This window comes from Pleurodeles waltl, chromosome 2_1 (assembly GCF_031143425.1).
Source record: "Pleurodeles waltl isolate 20211129_DDA chromosome 2_1, aPleWal1.hap1.20221129, whole genome shotgun sequence".
Taxonomy (NCBI): Eukaryota; Metazoa; Chordata; class Amphibia; order Caudata; family Salamandridae; genus Pleurodeles; species Pleurodeles waltl.
In genome coordinates, this window is record NC_090438.1 from 628,810,848 (window position 1) to 628,829,139 (window position 18,292).

Sequence of the window (18,292 nt, forward strand, 5' to 3'; positions counted from 1 at the left end):
CAGTTCGCGCTTAGGCCCTCATAACTTTTTGTTCACCTAAGCTACCCATGCCAAATTTGCGTCCTTTTTTTCCAACATCCTAGGGATTCTAGAGGTACCCAGACCTTGTGGGTTCCCCAGAAGGAGGCTAAGAAATTAGCCAAAATACAGTGAAAATTCCGTTTTTTTTAAAACAAATGGGAAAAAGGGGCTGCAGAAGAAGGCTTGTGTTTTTCCCCCTGAAAATGGCATCAACAAAGGGTTTGCAGTGCTAAAATCACCAGCTTCCCAGCTTTAAGGAACAGGCAGACTTGAATCAGAAAACCCAATTTTTCTACACTATTTTGGCATTTTACTGGGACATACCCCATTTTTACGATTTTTTGTGCTTTCAGCCTCCTTCCAGTCAGTGACAGAAACGGGCATGAAACCAATGCTGGATCCCAGAAACGGCAACATTTCTGAAAAGTAGACAAAATTCTGAATTCAGCAAGGGGTAAATTGTGTAGATCCTACAAGAGTTTCCTACAGAAAATAACAACTGAAAAAACAAAATATTGAAATCTCTACGTTTTACTCTGTAACTTTCTCCTGCAATGTCAGATTTTTGAAAGCAATATACCATTACATCTGCTGGACTCTTCTGGTTGTGGGGAAATATAGGGCTTGTAGGTTCATCAAGAACTCTAGGTACCCAGAGCCAATAAATGACCTGCACCCTGCAGTGGGTTTTCATTCTATAACGGGTATACAGCAATTAATTTGCTGAAATATAAAGAGTAAAAAATAGCTATCAAGAAATCCTTTCTATTTCCAAATTGGGCACAAGATAAGGTGTTGAGGAGCAGTGGTTATTTGCACATCTCTGAATTCCGGGGTGCCCATACTAGCATGTGAATTACAGGGTATTTCTCAAATAGACGTCTTTTTTACACACACTCTTATATTTGGAAGGAAAAAATTTAGAGAAAGACAAGGGGCAATAACACTTGTTTTGCTATTCTATGTTCCCCCAAGTCTCCCGATAAAAATGATACCTCAATTGTGTGGGTAGGCCTAGCGCCCGCGACAGGAGATGCCCCAAAACACAACGTGGACACATCCCATTTTTTGACGGAAAACAGGGGTGTTTTTTTCCAAGTGCCTACCTGTAGATTTTGGCCCCTAGCTCAGCCGGCACCTAGGGAAACCTACCAAGCCTGTGCATTTTTTTAAACTAGAGACCTAGGGGAATCCAAGATGGGGTGACTTGTGGGGCTCTGACCAGGTTCTGTTACTCAGAATCCTTTGCAAACCTCAAAATTTGGCAAAAAAACACATTTTCCTCACATTTTGGTGACAGAAAGTTCTGGAATCAGAGAGGAGCCACAAATTTCCTTCCACCCAGCTTTCCCCCAAGTATCCCGATAAAAATGGTACCTCAATTGTGCGGGTAGGCCTAGCGCCCACAAAAAGAAATGGCCCAAAACACAGCTTGGACACATCCCATTTTTTTTTACAGAAAACAGAGTTGTTTTTTGCAAAGTGCCTACCTGTAGACTTTGGTCCCTAGCTCAGCCGGCAACTAGGGAAACCTACCAAACCTGTGCATTTTTGAAAACTAGAGACCTAGGGGAATCCAAGATGGGGTGACTTGTGGGGCTCTGACCAGGTTCTGTTATCCAGAATCCTTTGCAAACCTCAAAATTTGGCTAAAAAAACACATTTTCCTCACATTTCGGTGACAGAAAGTTCTGGAATCTGAGAGGAGCCACAAATTTCCTTCCACTCAGCGTTCCCCCAAGTCTGCCGATAAAAATGATACCTCACTTGTGTGAGTAGGCCTAGCGCCCGCGACAGGCGATGCTCCAAAACGCAACGTGGACACATCACATTTTTTTAAAGAAAACAGAGGTGTTTTTTGCAAAGTGCCTACCTGTAGATTTTGGTCCCTAGCTCAGCCGGCACCTAGGGAAACCTACCAAACCTGTGCATTTTTTAAAACTAGAGACCTAGGGGAATCCAAGCTGGGGTGACTTGTGGGGCTCTGACCAGGTTCTGTTATCCAGAATCCTTTGCAAACCTCAAAATTTGGCTAAAAAAACACATTTTTCTCAAATTTCGGTGACAGAAAGTTCTGGAATCTGAGAGGAGCCACAAATTTCTTTCCACCCAGCGTTCCCCCAAGTATCCCGATAAAAATGGTACCTCAATTGTGCGGGTAGGCCTGGCTCCCACGAAAAGAAATGGCCCAAAACACAACTTGGACACATCCCATTTTTTTTGACAGAAAACAGAGTTGTTTTTTGCAAAGTGCCTACCTGTAGATTTTGGTCCCTAGCTCAGCCGGCACCTAGGGAAACCTACCAAACCTGTGCATTTTTTAAAACTAGAGACCTAGGGGAATCCAAGATGGGGTGACTTGTGGGGCTCTGACCAGGTTCTTTTACCCAGAATCCTTTGCAAACCTCAAAATGTGGCTAACAAAACACATTTTCCTCACATTTCGGTGACAGAAAGTTCTGGAAAATGAGAGGCGCCACACATTTCCTTCCACCCAGCGTTCCCTCAAGTCTCCCGATAAAAATGGTATCTCACTTGTGCGGGTAGGCCTAGCCCCCACGAAAGGATATGGCCCAAAACACAACATGGACACATCACATTTTTTCACAGAAAACAGGGCCTACCTGTGCATTTTGGCCTCTAGCTCAGCCGACACCTGGGGAAACCTAGCAAACCAGCACATTTCTGAAAACTAGACACCTAGGGGAATCCAAGATGGGGTGACTTGTGGGGCTCTGATCAGGTTCTGTTACTCAGAATCCTTTGCAAACCTCAAAATTTGGCCAAAGAAACACTTTTTCCTCTCATTTCGGTGACAGAAAGTTCTGGAATCTGAGAGGAGCAACAAATGTCCTTCCACCCAGCGTTCCCCCAAGTCTCCCGATAAAAATGGTACCTCACTTGTGTTGGTGGGCCTGGCGCCCATGAAAGGAAAGGGCCCAAAACACAACGTGGACACATCACATTTTTTCACAGAAAACAGAGGTGTTTTTTGCAAAGTGCCTACCTGTGGATTTTGGCCTCTAGCTCAGCCGGCCCAAGGGGGGGCAGAAATGGCCTAAAATAAATTCCCCCCCCCCCGGGGAGTGACCCTTGCCTACGGGGTCGCTCCCCTTGCGTGACGGCGAAAAAAAAAAGATCCCTGGTGTCTAGTGGTTTCTGCCCCCCTTGGGGGCAGATTGACCTAAACTCTGCCAATCTGCCCTCAAAGCGGGCAGAAATGGCCTAAATACAATTTGCCCCTCCAGGGGAGCGACCCTTGCCTAAGGGGTCGCTCTCCCCATCTCTAAAAAAACAAACAAAAAAAGATTTGCCCTGGCGCCCTGAGGTTTCTGCCCCCCCTGGGGGCGGATCGGCCTAATAACAATAGGCCGATCTGCCCCCAGGGGGGGCAGAAATGGCCTAAAATAAATTTGCCCCCCCACCACCTCCGGGGAGCAACCGTTGCCTACAAGGTCGCTCCCCTTGCGTGACGGCGCAAAAAAAAATCCCTGGTGCCTAGTGATTTCTGCCCCCCTTGGGGGCAGATTGACCTAAACTCTGCCAATCTGCCCCCAAAGCGGGCAGAAATGGCCTAAATACAATTTGCCCCTCCAGGGGAGCGACCCTTGCCTAAGGGGTCGCTCCCCATCTCTAAAAAAAAAAAAAAAAAAAAAAAAAAAAAAAAAAATTGCCCTGGTGCCTAGAGGTTTCTGCCCCCCCTGGGGGCAGATAGGCCTAATAGCAATAGGCCGATCTGCCCCCAGGGGGGGCAGAAATGGCCTAAAATAAATTTAAATTTAAAAATAAATTTGCCCCCCACCCCCCTGGGGAGCGACCCTTGCCTACAAGGTCGCTCCCCTTGCGTGACAGCGCAAAAAAAAGATCCCTGGTGCCTAGTGGTTTCTGCACCTATAAATGGCAGATCTGCCCCCAAAGCAGGCAGAAATGGCCTAAATACAATTTGCCCCTCCAGGGGAGCGACCCTTGCCTAAGGGGACGCTCCCCATCTGTAAAACAACAACAAAAATCCCCGGTGCCTAGTGGTTTCTGCCCCCCTTGGGGGCAGATCGGCCTAATTAAAATAGGTTGATCTGCCCCCATGGGGGGCAGAAATGGCCTAAAATAAATTTGCCCCCCAGGGGAACGACCCTTGCCTCAGGGGAACGACCCTCGCCTAAGGAGTCGCTCCCCTTACGTGAAAAACACAAAAAAAAACTCCCTGGTGTCTAGTGGTTTCTGCCCCTCCTAGGGGGCAGATTGGCCTCATAAAAATAGGCCAATCTGCCCCCAAGGGGGGCAGAAATGGCCTAAGTATAATTTGCCCCCTATGGGAGCGACCCTTGCCTAAGGGGTCGCTCCCCACACCTAAAACACAAAACAAAACAAAAAAGAAACAACAAAAAACAAAATTATCCCTGGTGACTAGAGGTTTCTAAAAGGCCTTAAAAAAAAATGCCCCCATGGGAGTGACCTTTGCCCAAGGGGTCGCTCCCTTATGTCACTTTAAAAAAAAAAAAACATCCCTGGTGTCTAGTGGGGTTTCAAAAGCCGGATTGCAAGCAATCTGCCTTTTGAAACCCTGGGAGAGACTTCAAAGGGAAGGAAATACATTTCCTTCCCTTTGAAGCCTCTCCGGGCCTCCCCCACGTGATCGAAAGAGAAATGCTGAGCATTTCTCTTTCGATCGCGCTGGAAACTGAGCTTCCAGCGCGATGGGGGAGGCTCTGTCATTGTCAGCGCGTGAACGTCACAGGGGGGTGTGGGGGGTCGGGGGTTGAAGGGGAAGGGATTCCCCTTTCAGCCCTGGCCTGGGGGGGTGGGGGGCGGCCCTCGGGGGGAGCGCTAGCGCTTCCCCCGAGGGCCGGTAGCAGGACGTAATGGTTACGTCCATGGCACCACACGGGCGCTGCCACGGACGTAACCATTACGTCCATGGCGGGGAAGGGGTTAAAGTTGTTGCCAAGGAATAAATACGCCAACTTCACTAGACTCAGAGACACCACAGCATATTCAGCCAGAGAATCCTGAACCACCAGCCAAGGTGATGATTAAGTAATTCAGTCTGGAGTGGGAAAAAGGAGAGGTGGTTAGGGGAGAATCTAGACTACCAGTGCAACACATTTATATTAAGGACTAATATACCGTAATATTGAGTAAAAAAGAGCTTTCTTTCCAGTTAATACTGGGTAGAAAAGTCACTTTATGGAATATGTTTTCTGAAGAAACAGAGTAAAAGTCCTTCAGAAACCGACATTTGTCTCGCTTCTCACTTTTCATGAAGACCTGGTAAATTTCCTCAAGTCTAAGATTTAGAAAATATGGTAGATTATCCAGAGGTCCTGATGTAGCCATATGAAAAATGACTGCTTCCCTGCCTTTGAACCAACACAATAGAGGCAACCCATGCTGACTAACTGGAAAAATGAGGGTGTAGAAAGCTGGCTCTGTATACACTATCTCAAAGTGAGACATAGTGTGCACAGAGTCCCGGGGTTCCCCAAGAGGCTTGACAGAGGTAATAATAAATAATACTAATTCTCTATTTGTGGTAGTGTGGTCGAGCAGGTAGGCTTATCAGAGGGTAGTGTTATGCATTTGTTGTACACACACATGCAATAAATTAAAACACACTCAATGACTTAACTCCAGGCCAAAAGGTTTTTAGATAGAAAATATTATTTTCTTAATTTATTTTAGAACCACAAGACTCAAATTGCAGCTAAGTACATTACATGTAAGGTACTTTGCATAGGTATAGATAGGACTTTGAATTAAAACAGTAATGTACACAGTTTGGCATAAAATCGCAATAGGCTATTTTAAAAGTGGACACTACAAAATTCAACAGTTCCTGGGGAGGTAAGTACAGTTAGGTTATTAAGGTAAGTAAAGCACTTACAAGTTCAGTCTCTGGGGCATAGGCAGCCCACTGTTGGGGGTTCAGGTCAACCCCAAACACCTAGCACCACCAACACAGGGCCGGTCAGGTGCAGAGGTCAAAGAGGGGCCCAAATAACATAGGCGCCTATGGAGACAGGGGGTGCTCCAGTTCTAGTCTGCTGGCAGGTAAGTACCTTCATCCTCGGGGATCAGACCAGGGGGGTTTAGTAGAGCACTGAGGGGGTCCCAAGTAGGCACACAAAGCACACCCTCAGCGGCACAGGGACGGCCTGGTGCAGTGGGCAAACAAGGCGCCGGGTTTGTAATTGAAATCAAAGGAGAGACACGGGGTCACTCAGATGTTGCAGGCAGTGCACAGGGTGGCTTATCGGGCCAGCCACCAACTGGGCTGGGGTGAGAGCTGCCTGCTGGTCACTGCTGCACCAGTGGTTGGTTCTTCACAAGCCTGGAGGCTGCAGGTGCAGTGCTTCTTCCAGGTGTCGGGTTTCTTCTTTCCGGGCAGTAGCGGTCAGGGCGGTCCTCGGGATTCCCTCTGCAGGCGTTGTTGTAGGGGTGTAAAGAGGTTAGCCCAGGGTGGACACGTCGTCAGAGTCACCTGGGGATCCTCTCTGGGTCATTGGTTTCTCTGGACACAGGCCAGGGGTGTCGGGTGCAGAGTGGTGGGGACTCATTCTTCTGGAGTGAGGTTAAAGTCACTTTAAAGATGGTTTCTTCTTGTTTGAGGTAGACAGTTCCGCTGTCCTCAGGAGTTCTTGGTCCTTTGTAGTTGCAGGGCAGCCCTCTGAGTTGGCAGAGGTCACTGGGCCCGCAGGATGAGTCGCTGGTGCAGGTTCTTTGAATCAGAAGACAGGCCGGTAGGGCTGGGGCAAAGCAGTTGTCGTCTTCCTTCTTCTCTGCTGGGTTTTTAGGTCAGCCGTCCTTCTTCTTTGTAGGTAATCAGGAATCTGTTTTCCTGGGTTCAGTGTCACCCCTAAATACTAAATTTAGGGGTGTGTTGGGGCAGGAGGGCAATAGCTAATGGCTACTGTCCCTGAGGGTGCCTACACCCTCCTTGCGACTCCTCCTTCTGGGGAGGGGGGCACATCCCTATTCCTATTGGGCTACATCCTTCAAAACAAGATGGAGGATTTCCTAAGGAGGGAGACACATCAGCTCTGGTCACCTTAGGGGTGGACGTGGCTGAGGGGGTTACTCCCACTTGCTTTTCTCATTATCTTCCCTGACTTGCCTCCAAAGGTGGGGGCTGTGTCTGGGGGCAGGGCATCTTCACTAGCTGGAGTGCCCTGGGGCATTGTAACACCAAGCTTGAGCCTTTGAGGCTAACCGCCAGGTTTTACAGTTCCTGCAAGGGGAGGTGTGAAGCACCTCCACCCAGGACAGGCTTCGTTCCTGGTCACAGAGTGCACAAAAGCACTCACCCCATGTGGCCAGGAACTGGTCTGGAAGTGGCAGGCTGGCAGAGACCGGTGAGCCTAGCACTACCAGTTGGGCTGGCATGCAGAGGGCATCTCTAAGATGCCCTCTGTGTGCATTTCTTAATAAATCCCACAGCTGCATCAGTGTGGATTTATTGTGCTGAAAAGTTTGATATCAAACTTCCCAGTATTCAGCGTAGCCAGTATGGAACTGTGGAGTTTGTGTTTGACAAACTCCAAGACCATATACTCTATATGGCTTCCCTTCACTTACAGTGTCTAAGAATTGGTTAAGACACTGTAGGGACATAGTGCTCATGCAGCTATGCCCTCACCTGTGGTACAGTGCACCCTGCATTAGGACTGTAAGGCCTGCTAGAGGGGTGACTTACCTATGCCACAGGCAGTGGGTTGTGGGCATGGCACCCTGAGGGGAGTACCATGTCGACTTAGGGGGTCATTCTGACCCTGGCGGTCATGGACCGCCAGGGCCAACGACCGCGGGAGCACCGCCAACAGGCTGGCGGTGCTCACATGGGCATTCTGACCGCGGCGGTACAGCCGCGGTCAGAGACGGGAAACCGGCGGTGTCCTGCTGGTTTCCCGCTGCCCAAGGGAATCCTCCATGGCGGCGCTGCAAGCAGCGCCGCCATGGGGATTCCGACCCCCTTACCGCCAGCCTGGCTCTGGCGGTTTCGACCGCCAGAACCTGGCTGGCGGTAACGGGTGTCGCAGGGCCCCCTAACAGGGCCCCACCAAGATTTTCAGTGTCTGCGAAGCAACTGCACCCGTCGCACCCCTTCCACTCCGCCGGCTCCATTCGGAGCCGGCATCCTCATGGAAGGGGGTTTCCCGCTGGCGGGCGGCCTTCTCAGAATAACCGCGGCGGTCTTTTGACCGCGCAGCGGTATTCTGGCGGTTCCCGCTTGGGGGCGGCTCCCGCCGCCCGCCAAGCTCAGAATGACCCCCTTAGTCTTTTTCTCCCCACCAGCACACACAAGCTGTGAGGCAGTGTGCATGCGCTGAGAGAGGGGTGGCATAATACATGCTGCAGCCCTTAGAGACCTTCCCTGGCCACAGGGCCATTGGTACCAGGGGTACCTTTTACAAGGGACCTATCTGTGTGCCTGGCTGTGCCAATTGTGGAGACAAAGGTACAGTTTTAGGGAAAGAACATTGGTGCTGGGGCCTGGTTAGCAGGCTCCGAGCACACTTTCAATCAAAGCTAGCATCAACAAAAGGCAAAAGGTTAGGGGCAACCATGTCAACAGTGGCATTTTCCCTACACAACCCACCCCCCAAACGAAAGAGGATGAGCCTAACCTTTCCCAAGAGAGTCTTCATTTTCTGAGTGGAAGAAACTGCAAAGGCCATCTGTTTGGCATGGGCAGTCCCAGGTCTCTGTTCAACAACAAAGTGGACCACCTAAACAGTTTAGGGTTCTCTCCTTTCATCGCAGTGAGCCATCTGAGTGGTCTCTGGTCAGTTTGAACTATAAAGTGAGTACCAAACAGGTATGGTCTCAGCTTTTTCAGTGACCAAACCACAGCAAAGGCCTCCCTCTTAATGGCACTCCAACGCTGCTCCCTGGGGAGTAACCTCCTGCTAATAAAAGCAACAGGCTTGTCAAGACGATCATCATTGGTTTGGGATAGGACTGCTCCTGTGCCATGCTCAAAGGCATCTGTCTGCACAATGAATTGCTTAGAATAATCTGAAGATTTCAAAACTGGTGCTCAGCACATAGCTTCTTTTAGGGTGTCAAAGGCTTTTTGACAGTCTAAGGGGCAAGTTAACCTTCTTGGGCATTTTCTTGAAGGTAAGTTCTGTGAGGGAGTCACTATGGATCCATATCCCTTCACAAACCTCCTGTAGTATCCAGTCAAGCAAAGAAATGCCCTAACTTGAGTCTGGGTTTTTGGATCTTCCAGTCCAGAATTGTCTTCATCTTGGGCTGCACTTGGCCTCCACCTACAAGGTGTCCCAAGTAAACCATTGCACCCTGCCCTATCTGAAATTTGGATACCTTGATAGAGAGGATTGCTGATTGCAGGGCCGGCAAAACCTTCTTCATGTGATCCTGCCAGTAGGAACTAAAGACAGCAATATAATCTAGATATGCTGCACTGAAGGACTCCAAGCTAGCAAGGATTTGATTCACCAACCTTTGGAAGGTGGCAGGGGCATTCTTTAAGCCAAAGGGCATAACAGTAAACTGATAATGCACATCAGATGTTGAGATTGCTGTTTTCTCTTTTGCTCCAGGTGCCATTTTAATTTGCCAGTACCCTGCAGTTAAGTCAAAGGTATTTAAGAAGTTGGCTGCACCTAATTTATCAATCAGTTCATCTGCTCTTGGTATCGGGTGAGCATCTGTCTTGGTGACAGAGTTGAGTCCTCTGTAGTCCACACTAAATCTCATCTCTCTCTTTTCATCCTTGGTGTGAGGCTTGGGGACCAAGACCACTGGGCTAGCCCAGGGACTGTCAGAGTGCTCTATCACTCCCCCCAACTCTAGCATCTTGTGGACTTCCAGTTTGATACTTTCAGACTGTCTGAATATTTTGTTTTTGACAGGTAAACTGTCTCCTGTGTCCACATCATGGGTACACAGATGTGTCTGTCCAGGGGGCAAAGAAAAGAGCTCAGCAAACTGCTTTAGGACTTGCCTGCAGTCAGCTTCCTATTGGGCAGAGAGGGTGTCTAAATAGACAACTCCATCTACTAATCCATCCTCGGGGTCAGTTGAGAGGAGGTAAGGGAGAGGTTCACTCTCTGCTTCCTGATCCTCATCAGTAACCATCAACATGGTTATGTCTGCCCTGTCATTGTAGTGCCTAAGGCGCTTAACATGGTTCACCCTCTAGGGTGTCCTACTAGTGCCCAGGTCCACTAGATAAGTAACCTGACTCTTCTTTTCTAGCACTGGGTAGGGGCCACTCCATCTGTCTTGAAGTGCCCTGTGAGCCACAGGTTCCAGAACCCAGACTTTCTGCCCTGGTTGGAATTAAACCATTGCAGCCTTTTGGTCATACCACAACTTCTGGAGTTGTTGGCTGGCCTCAAGGTTTTTGCTTGCCTTTTCCATGTACTCTGCCATCCTTGAGCAGAGGTCAAGCACATAGGGGGTCATTCCAACCCTGGCGGTCGGTGATAAAGCGGCGGCCAACCCGCCAACAGGCAGGCGGTCCAAATAATGGAATTCTGACCCTGGCGGGAACCGCCAGCACAGCCTGCCACTTTAACACTCCGACCGCCACGGCGGGACAGACAAACAGCGCGGCGGTCACCGCCAACAGGCAGACGGCAGACAATGTACCGCCCACCCTATCACAACTCACCAATCCGCCACCTTTTCCGGGGCGGGAGCCCCGCCGATAAAAACACGGCGGAAACAGACTACAAACGGGAAAACGCTCACCTCTACACACTCCACGAGGAAGAAGGACAGCATGGAACCCGAATTAAACATCCTACCAGCTATTGTCTACCTGCTCATCTACAACGAGTACGAACGCCGGCGCAGACGACAATGGTGAGTACTGCACCTACGACACAGGGGAGGGGGGAGGAGGAAAGCTTACGGGCACACACATACGCCATACACCCACCCCCCCACCCCAAATACCTACACCCCAATGCAGAGCAACAAGTCAGAGTGACACCCCCCAAACCCACCGGAAAAATGCAAAGACACAATTAAAATGTATAATAGCTCCATTGAAGTCATGGGAAATATTCAATATGAAAGATACAAAATAAGGAATGAACATAGTTGAAAATATATACACAGGCAATAAGTCCGGCCCATTCTGTCAAAGTTCCATAGTCCGTGGGCCAATGTGCACAAACACATGGGCAAAGCCCACACACGAGACCAGATACCATTGGAGAGAACACTGCTGGGGCATCAGATGATAAAACTACAGGCACCTCAGGGGGAAGGGAAGTGGGGGCACCTCAGCCACATGAGTCCACGACGCCAGATCCACGAGGGGCCTCCATGCCCACTGTCCCATCCTGGGGAGTGCAAAGCCACAGTCACACAAGTCTCTACAGTGGGTGGCTTGCCCACTGTGCCATCTTGTGGAGTGCAAAGCCACAGTCAGATGGATTACCGACTCCACTGTTAATGGAGGAGGCATGGTGCCCAGAGTGCTTCGCGAAGCCCTGCTCGACACAGAACCGGCACTGTCAATGGGCCAGCGGTGCTTGAGATGGCGGTGCCCAGCGGAGCGGTGCTTGACAGGAAGGGCCCAGCGGAGCGGTGCTTGAGACGGCGGTGCCCAGCGGAGCGGTGCTTGACAGGAAGGGCCCAGCGGAGCGGTGCTTGACAGGAAGGGCCCAGCGGAGCGGTGCTTGAGACGGCGGTGCCCAGCGGAGCGGTGCTTGACAGGAAGGGCCCAGCGGAGCGGTGCTTGACAGGAAGGGCCCAGAGGAGCGGTGCTTGACAGGAAGGGCCCAGCGGAGCGGTGCTTGAGACGCGGTGCCCAGTGGAGCGGGGCTTGACAGGAAGGGCCCAGCGGAGCGGTGCTTGAGACGGCGGTGCCCAGCGGAGCGGTGCTTGTCACGGCAGGCCCCTGTTCAGCGGTGCTTCTCACGGCGGGCCCCTGTTCAGCGGTGCTTGTCACGGCGGGGTCCTGTTCAGCGGTGCTTCTCACGGCGGGGTCCTGTTCAGCGGTTCTTCTCACGGCGGGCCCCTGTTCAGCAGTGCTTGTCACGGCAGGCCCCTGTTTAGCGGTGCTTCTAACGGCGGGCCCCTGTTCAGCGGTGCTTGTCACGGGGGGCCCCTGTTCAGCGGTTCTTCTCACGGCGGGCCCCTGTTCAGCTGTGCTTGTCACGGCGGGCCCCTGTTCAGTGGTGCTTGTCACGGCGGGGTCCTGTTCAGCAGTTCTTCTCACGGCGGGCCCCTGTTCAGCGGTGCTTGTCACGGCGGGCCCCTGTTCAGCGGTGCTTGTCACGGCGGGCCCCTGTTCAGCGGTTCTTCTCACGGCGGGCCCCTGTTCAGCGGTTCTTCTCACGGCGGGCCCCTGTTCAGCGGTTCTTCTCACGCCGGGCCCCTGTTCAGCGGTGCTTGTCACGGCGGGCCGCTGTTCAGCGGTTCTTCTCACGGCGGGCCCCTGTTCAGCGGTTCTTCTCACGGTGGGCCCCTGTTCAGCGGTGCTTGTCACGGCGGGCCCCTGTTCAGCGGTGCTTCTAACGGCGGGCCCCTGTTCAGCGGTGCTTGTCACGGTGGGCCCCTGTTCAGCGGTTCTTCTCACGGCGGGCCCCTGTTCAGCGGTGCTTGTCCTGTGTTTCTAGGGAGCCAGACCTGGCCAAGACTTCCCGCTCAGTCGCCATCCGACCTTGCGGTCGCGGGGCCCTCCTGTGATGGAGTCCTGGGCCCGTGAGTGTCGTCCGTCACAACCGGAATGGGGCTGGTGGGGCCCTCCTGGGCAGCTCGCCTGCTGCCTGACTTCTCCGCCCTGCTGCCCTTGCCCTCCTTCGCTGAAGCTCTGTGGCCCTTGCCTCCCTTTGATGATGTGGCAGGTGACGGGGCAAGGCTACTGTCCTTGGTTGCAGCCGTCTCAGGCTTGTCGCGCCAGCCCTTAGTTTTTTTTGTCCTCTTCCCATGGGGTGGGCTGGCTGTCCCCTTGCTGCTGGCCGATGTTCCTGCCCTAGGAGCTGGTGGACTCCAATAGCCCTGCACTATGGTCATAGTAGATGCAGGGCTGGTGGTGGCTGAGGTGCTTTTTTTACTCTTACCAGATGGAGGGGGTGGGTCAGTGATTGGAACGAGCTCAATGTTGGAAAGGAACTGCACTTGGGAAGGACAGGGACGGGTAGGTGTAGTGGGTATGGGAGTGGAGGAAGAGGATGTGGTTGTAGGAGACTCAAGTGTGCTGTCTTTGGGTGCAGGTGCTTGTGATGGAGGCTGTCGTGAGGTGGATGGCTGTTGGGTGGGTGGCTGCCTGCGTTTGTGTGGTTTGGAAGAGGGGGTGACAGACACACTGGGAGAGGACACAGGGGACGTGTAAATGGCAGTGGGGGTGGTGACTGCACGTGTGCGGACTGTAATGGAGGGTGTGCTGGTGATGGAAGTACTGGCTGATGGTGGTGTGCATGCAGGTGTGAGTGGAGACGTCACAGGGAGGGAGGAGGGAGATGAGGAGGTGGGGGACACAGAGGTGGTAGTGACTGTTGGCATGTCTGCATCTGGATGTTGCTTGGGTGACTGCTTGTGGGATCTGTGGTGCTTATGTCTGGATGAGCTGCCCTTGGGTGTAGAGGTGTGTGCAGGCTGGTCTGATGGTGTGGATGGGATAGGCAGAGGAACAGGAGACTGGGACTGGGTGGAGGGAGTCAGAAGAGGGAGGCTGGAGACAGGGACAATGGCTGCCGTCAGTGCTGAGGCCAGAGCGTTGAACGATCGCTGATGGGCAGCCTGACCCGAATGAATGCCCTACAGGTATGCATTGCTCCGATGCACCTCCCTTTCTACACCCTGGATGGCATTCAAAAGGGTAGACTGCCCAACAATGAGCGTCCGCAGGACGTCAATGACCTCCTCACTGAGGGCAGCAGGGGTAACTGGGGCAGGGCCTGAGGTGCCTGGGGCGAAGGAGATGCCCGGCTTCCTGGCCGAGCGGGCACGGGGCAAAGGCTGAGGGGCTGCTGGGAGGGCGGGGCTGGTGCGCTGGGTGGCTGCTGTACCTGTTGTGGCGGTGGGCACGGATGTTGCCGCCACCGCAAGGGAGCTCCCTTCCGAGGACGTGTCGGTGTCGCTGACGTCTCCACGGGTCCCCGTTGTGGAGCTCCACTCGCCCTCCGTCTCACTGGTGTACTCGGAGTCTGTTGCATGGCCCTCCGGGGCCATGTGAGATGCAGCTCCCTCGTGCGCCGATGCCACTTCTCCTCCGCCTGATGATGCTATTGCACACATGAACAGGAAGACAAAGAAAATGGGTGGGGGGGGAGAAATGAAGACAGGTTGAGTGCATGCATTGGCAACACTGTTGTCGGAGAGGACAGTCACAGAAGCCCCCTGCACTAGGCCGCGCAATCGGGGTACACTACTCAGTTATTGTGACTAGGCCTACAGGTCTATGGACGACAAATGCACACATAGATGACACAGGGCCATGAATAGCTGTACTTGGCACCCTACAGAGGTGGGGGGCGGGGGCACAGGGCCATGCCTAACGGAGGGGCCTAGCCTACAGAATGCGCCCTGGCCTGGAGATAGCCACAGCCCTCCTCCCCCACCCAGACACCTTCACTGCGCGCAAAGATAGCAGAATGTGCTGAAACTCACCCCCTTGTGTCTGCTGTGATGTCCTCACGCGCCCATCCAAATCGGGGTAGGCCACCGCCAGGATCCGGGACATCAGGGGGGTCAATTGGCGGCTGGCACCCCTCCTACGTTGGGAGGCCATCCCCAGCAGAGACTCGGCGGTCTTTCTGGTCCCGCGGCGGATGTCCTCCCACCTCTTTCGGCAGTGGGTGCCCCGTCTGTTGTGGACCCCCAGGGCCCGGACGTCCTTGGAGATGGCACGCCAAATGTCGATCTTCTGATGGGCGCTGACCTATGTGACATGTACAGGGTGGTAAAGGAAATCTCATTACTTTTCTGCCTGGTCAATGTGAGTGGCCCCCCCCTCCCCAACCTTGCCATGTGGCACATGCTCTCATCTTTCGTGCGTTGCACTCCTCATTCGCTCCCCTCCCCACCATCTTACATACACCCCACTCAGCACAGGCATAGCCCATTCAACGTGCACCCTGTGTACTAACCTGTTGGTCTGGAGGACCGTAGAATAGCGCATACTCGGGGAGGACCCCATCAACAAGTTTCTCCAATTCTTCAGAAGTGAAGGCAGGGGCCCTTTCCCCAGTCGCAGCAGCCATTGTATCTCCCAGACCGAGGTCACAGCAGCACTTGCAGTATAGGTCCTCTCCTGTGGATGATCAGGTCTCGAGTGATTAATCAGATAGAAAATGGCGGTCACGCCCGCGGCGGTGCGTACCGCGACCGCAGGCGCACATCCTCATTGGCTACTGAAGCCCATAGGGTGCAATGTTAACCATTGCGGCTTAGCACCGCGGTCTTCGACCGCCTACCGCCACGGTGTGCCACGCCAGCGCATTGACCTCACATCCCACTGTCACACTTCACAGGTCAGGCAGCCGCCATTTCAAGGGCCCACATGGCATAATTTCTACTGCGTCACACAGGCCTAGGCCTTGCATTGCCACTCACACAAGCCATTCAATGCATAGCGATTCGTGTACTGTGCAAGCTGTGTGAACGAACCTGTGGGTTGCTTGACTCTGTGCTCCATGTTGTCCTTCCTAGGCACCGTCCGCTGGGACTTGCGAGGAGAAGGGTGAATCCTCCCGTGTACCGACCGCTGGTGGACCTGTCGACAATGGAAGAACGACATATCATACTTACATACAGGCTTGACAGAGCAACTATACATGAACTATGTGCCCAGCTGGAGCCAGACCTGATGTCCCCCATCCGCCAACCCACAGGGATTCCCCCTCTGGTGCAGGTTCTGTCAGTACTCCATTTTTTGGCAAGTGGGTCTTTTCAGACAACAGTGGCCATATCATCTGGGATGTCTCAGCCTATGTTTTCTAAGGTTTTGTCCAGAGTGTTGTCTGCCCTGATGAAATACATGCGGAGCTACATTATTTTCCCTGAGGTGGGCGATTTGGCTACAGTGAAGGGTGATTTCTGTGCCCTTGGACATATCCCCAACATCATTGGTGCCATTGATGGGACCCATGTGGCTTTGGTTCCCCCCAAAGAAAGTGAGCAGGTGTACAGAAACAGAAAAAGTTATCATTCAATGAATGTCCAGGTGGTCTGCTTGGCTGACCAGTACATCTCCCATGTAAATTTCAAGTTCCCTGGGTCAGTGCATGACGCGTATGTCATGCGAAATAGCAGCATCCCTTATGTGATGGAACAGCTACAGAGACACCGTGTGTGGCTAATTGGTGACTATGGTTACCCCAACCTGTCGTGGCTACTGACCCCAGTGAGGAATCCCCGGACCAGGGCTGAGGAACGGTACAATGAGGCCCATGGGCGAACTAGGAGGATCATAGAAAGGACCTTCGGGGTCCTGAAGGCCAGGTTTAGGTGCCTGCATATGACAGGGGGATCCCTAATGTACTCACCAAAGAAGGTGTGCCAGATCATCGTGGCCTGCTGTATGCTTCACAATCTTGCTTTGCGACGCCAGGTCCCTTTTCTGCAGGAGGATGCTCCAGATGGTGGTGTTGTAGCAGCTGTGGAGCCTGGGGAGAGTGAAGAGGAGGAAGACGACGGGGACGACACGGACAACAGGGATACAGTCATACAACAATATTTTCAGTAGCACACAGGTAAGAATCACCCACGCCATTTTACATTTACTTAAGGCCTCATGCGTCTCCACTGTCTGTGTTTCCCCCCAGTTCCTGTTTACTGATTTGTGACTTTCCCTTCCCTTTTCAGAGCTGTATGACCCACTGCGTGGCTTCTGCTTTGTTTGCCCATGGACTAAAGCTTATTGAAATTGGTATGTTGTCATCACAAAGTAAGTGGACATTATTGCACCGTTATGTGTAATACATTTGTTAAGAATACAAGCAGACTCCTGTTATTTTATGTGCAATAAGTGATTTATTTTAAGTGCTACATATAGGTACATGATAGTAAAACGGTGATGGGTGGGGGTGGAGTAATGTCCATGGCAGAGTCCAGTTCTCAGTCGCACAGGTGCATTGTCCATATGCCTGTGGAAGGATGGAGCAGGGGCAGTTAAAGGTTGGACAGGGTGACAATGTGGGACAGTGGGATGACATCAGGGGGTATCTTAGGCTGGCGGGGTCTTGCAATCCTACTCTGTCTTCTTGTGAGATCTCAGGTTCCGCTTGCGGGGTGGTTCTTCTTCTGCAGGAGGTGGGGTTCTGGTGGCCTGTTGTTGTGTGGGGGCCTCCTGTCCACTAGCGCCGGCAGAGGTGGTAGGCTGTTCCTGGCCTGGGCTAGTGACAGGGGCCCTTTGAGGTGCCACATGGTCCCGCAATGTGGTGACTATCTGGTTAAGGGCCACGACGATGGTCCCCATTGCGGAACCGATGTTCCTCAGTTCCTCTCTGAACCCCATGTACCGTTCCTCCTGCAGTGCCTGGATCTCCTGGAACCTGGCCAGTACCGCCGCCATCGTCTCCTGGGAGTGGTGGTAAGCTCCCATGATGGAGGAGAGGGCCTCTTGGAGAGTCGGTTCCCTGGGCCTGTCCCCCCCCTGTCGCACAGCAGCCCTCCCAGTTCCCCTGTGTTCCTGGGCCTCTGTCCCCTGGACGGTGTGCCCACTACCACTGCCCCCAGGTCCCTGTTGTTGTTGGGGTGGTCGGTCAACCTGGGTGCCCTGTAGTGGTGGACACACCGCTGATCGACGTGCCCTGGAGACAGAGGCATGGGCCCGCTGGGTGGGAGCTGTGCTGGTGTTCCCAGAGGGGGTTGGGTCTGGTGTAGCCTGTGGCTGTCTGTGGGGAACCGACTGTCCAGAGGTCCCCGATGGGCCGGGCTGGTCATCTGGGTCCAGGGAGACAGACCTGCTGTCATCGCTGGGGGCCTCTTCTGGGGGTGGGATGGACATCTCTGTACCCTCCGTGGCGGTGTGGTGGCGTTCGGTCCTGCAGGGGTATAAAGGTATGGTTATTGCTTCTGTGTGTGGCATTTCGTGTGATGGGTGGGAGTCCGTGTACCCAAGTGCAGGCATTCCCTTGTGGGGGCTTTTGTGAGGGTGGCTTGTGGGGGTGATGTGTGTGTGCAGTGGGCATGCTTTGGTGATGGGTGTCCATGCTTTGTGGTCGCATGCAGGGCTTGGTGTTGGGATGGGTGGGTTGTGATGGTGAGCCATTTGCAAGGAGTTGGTGTGATGGGGTTGGGGGTGAGGGTGGGGGTATGATTTGGCATGCAGGTGGGGTGGGGGTGG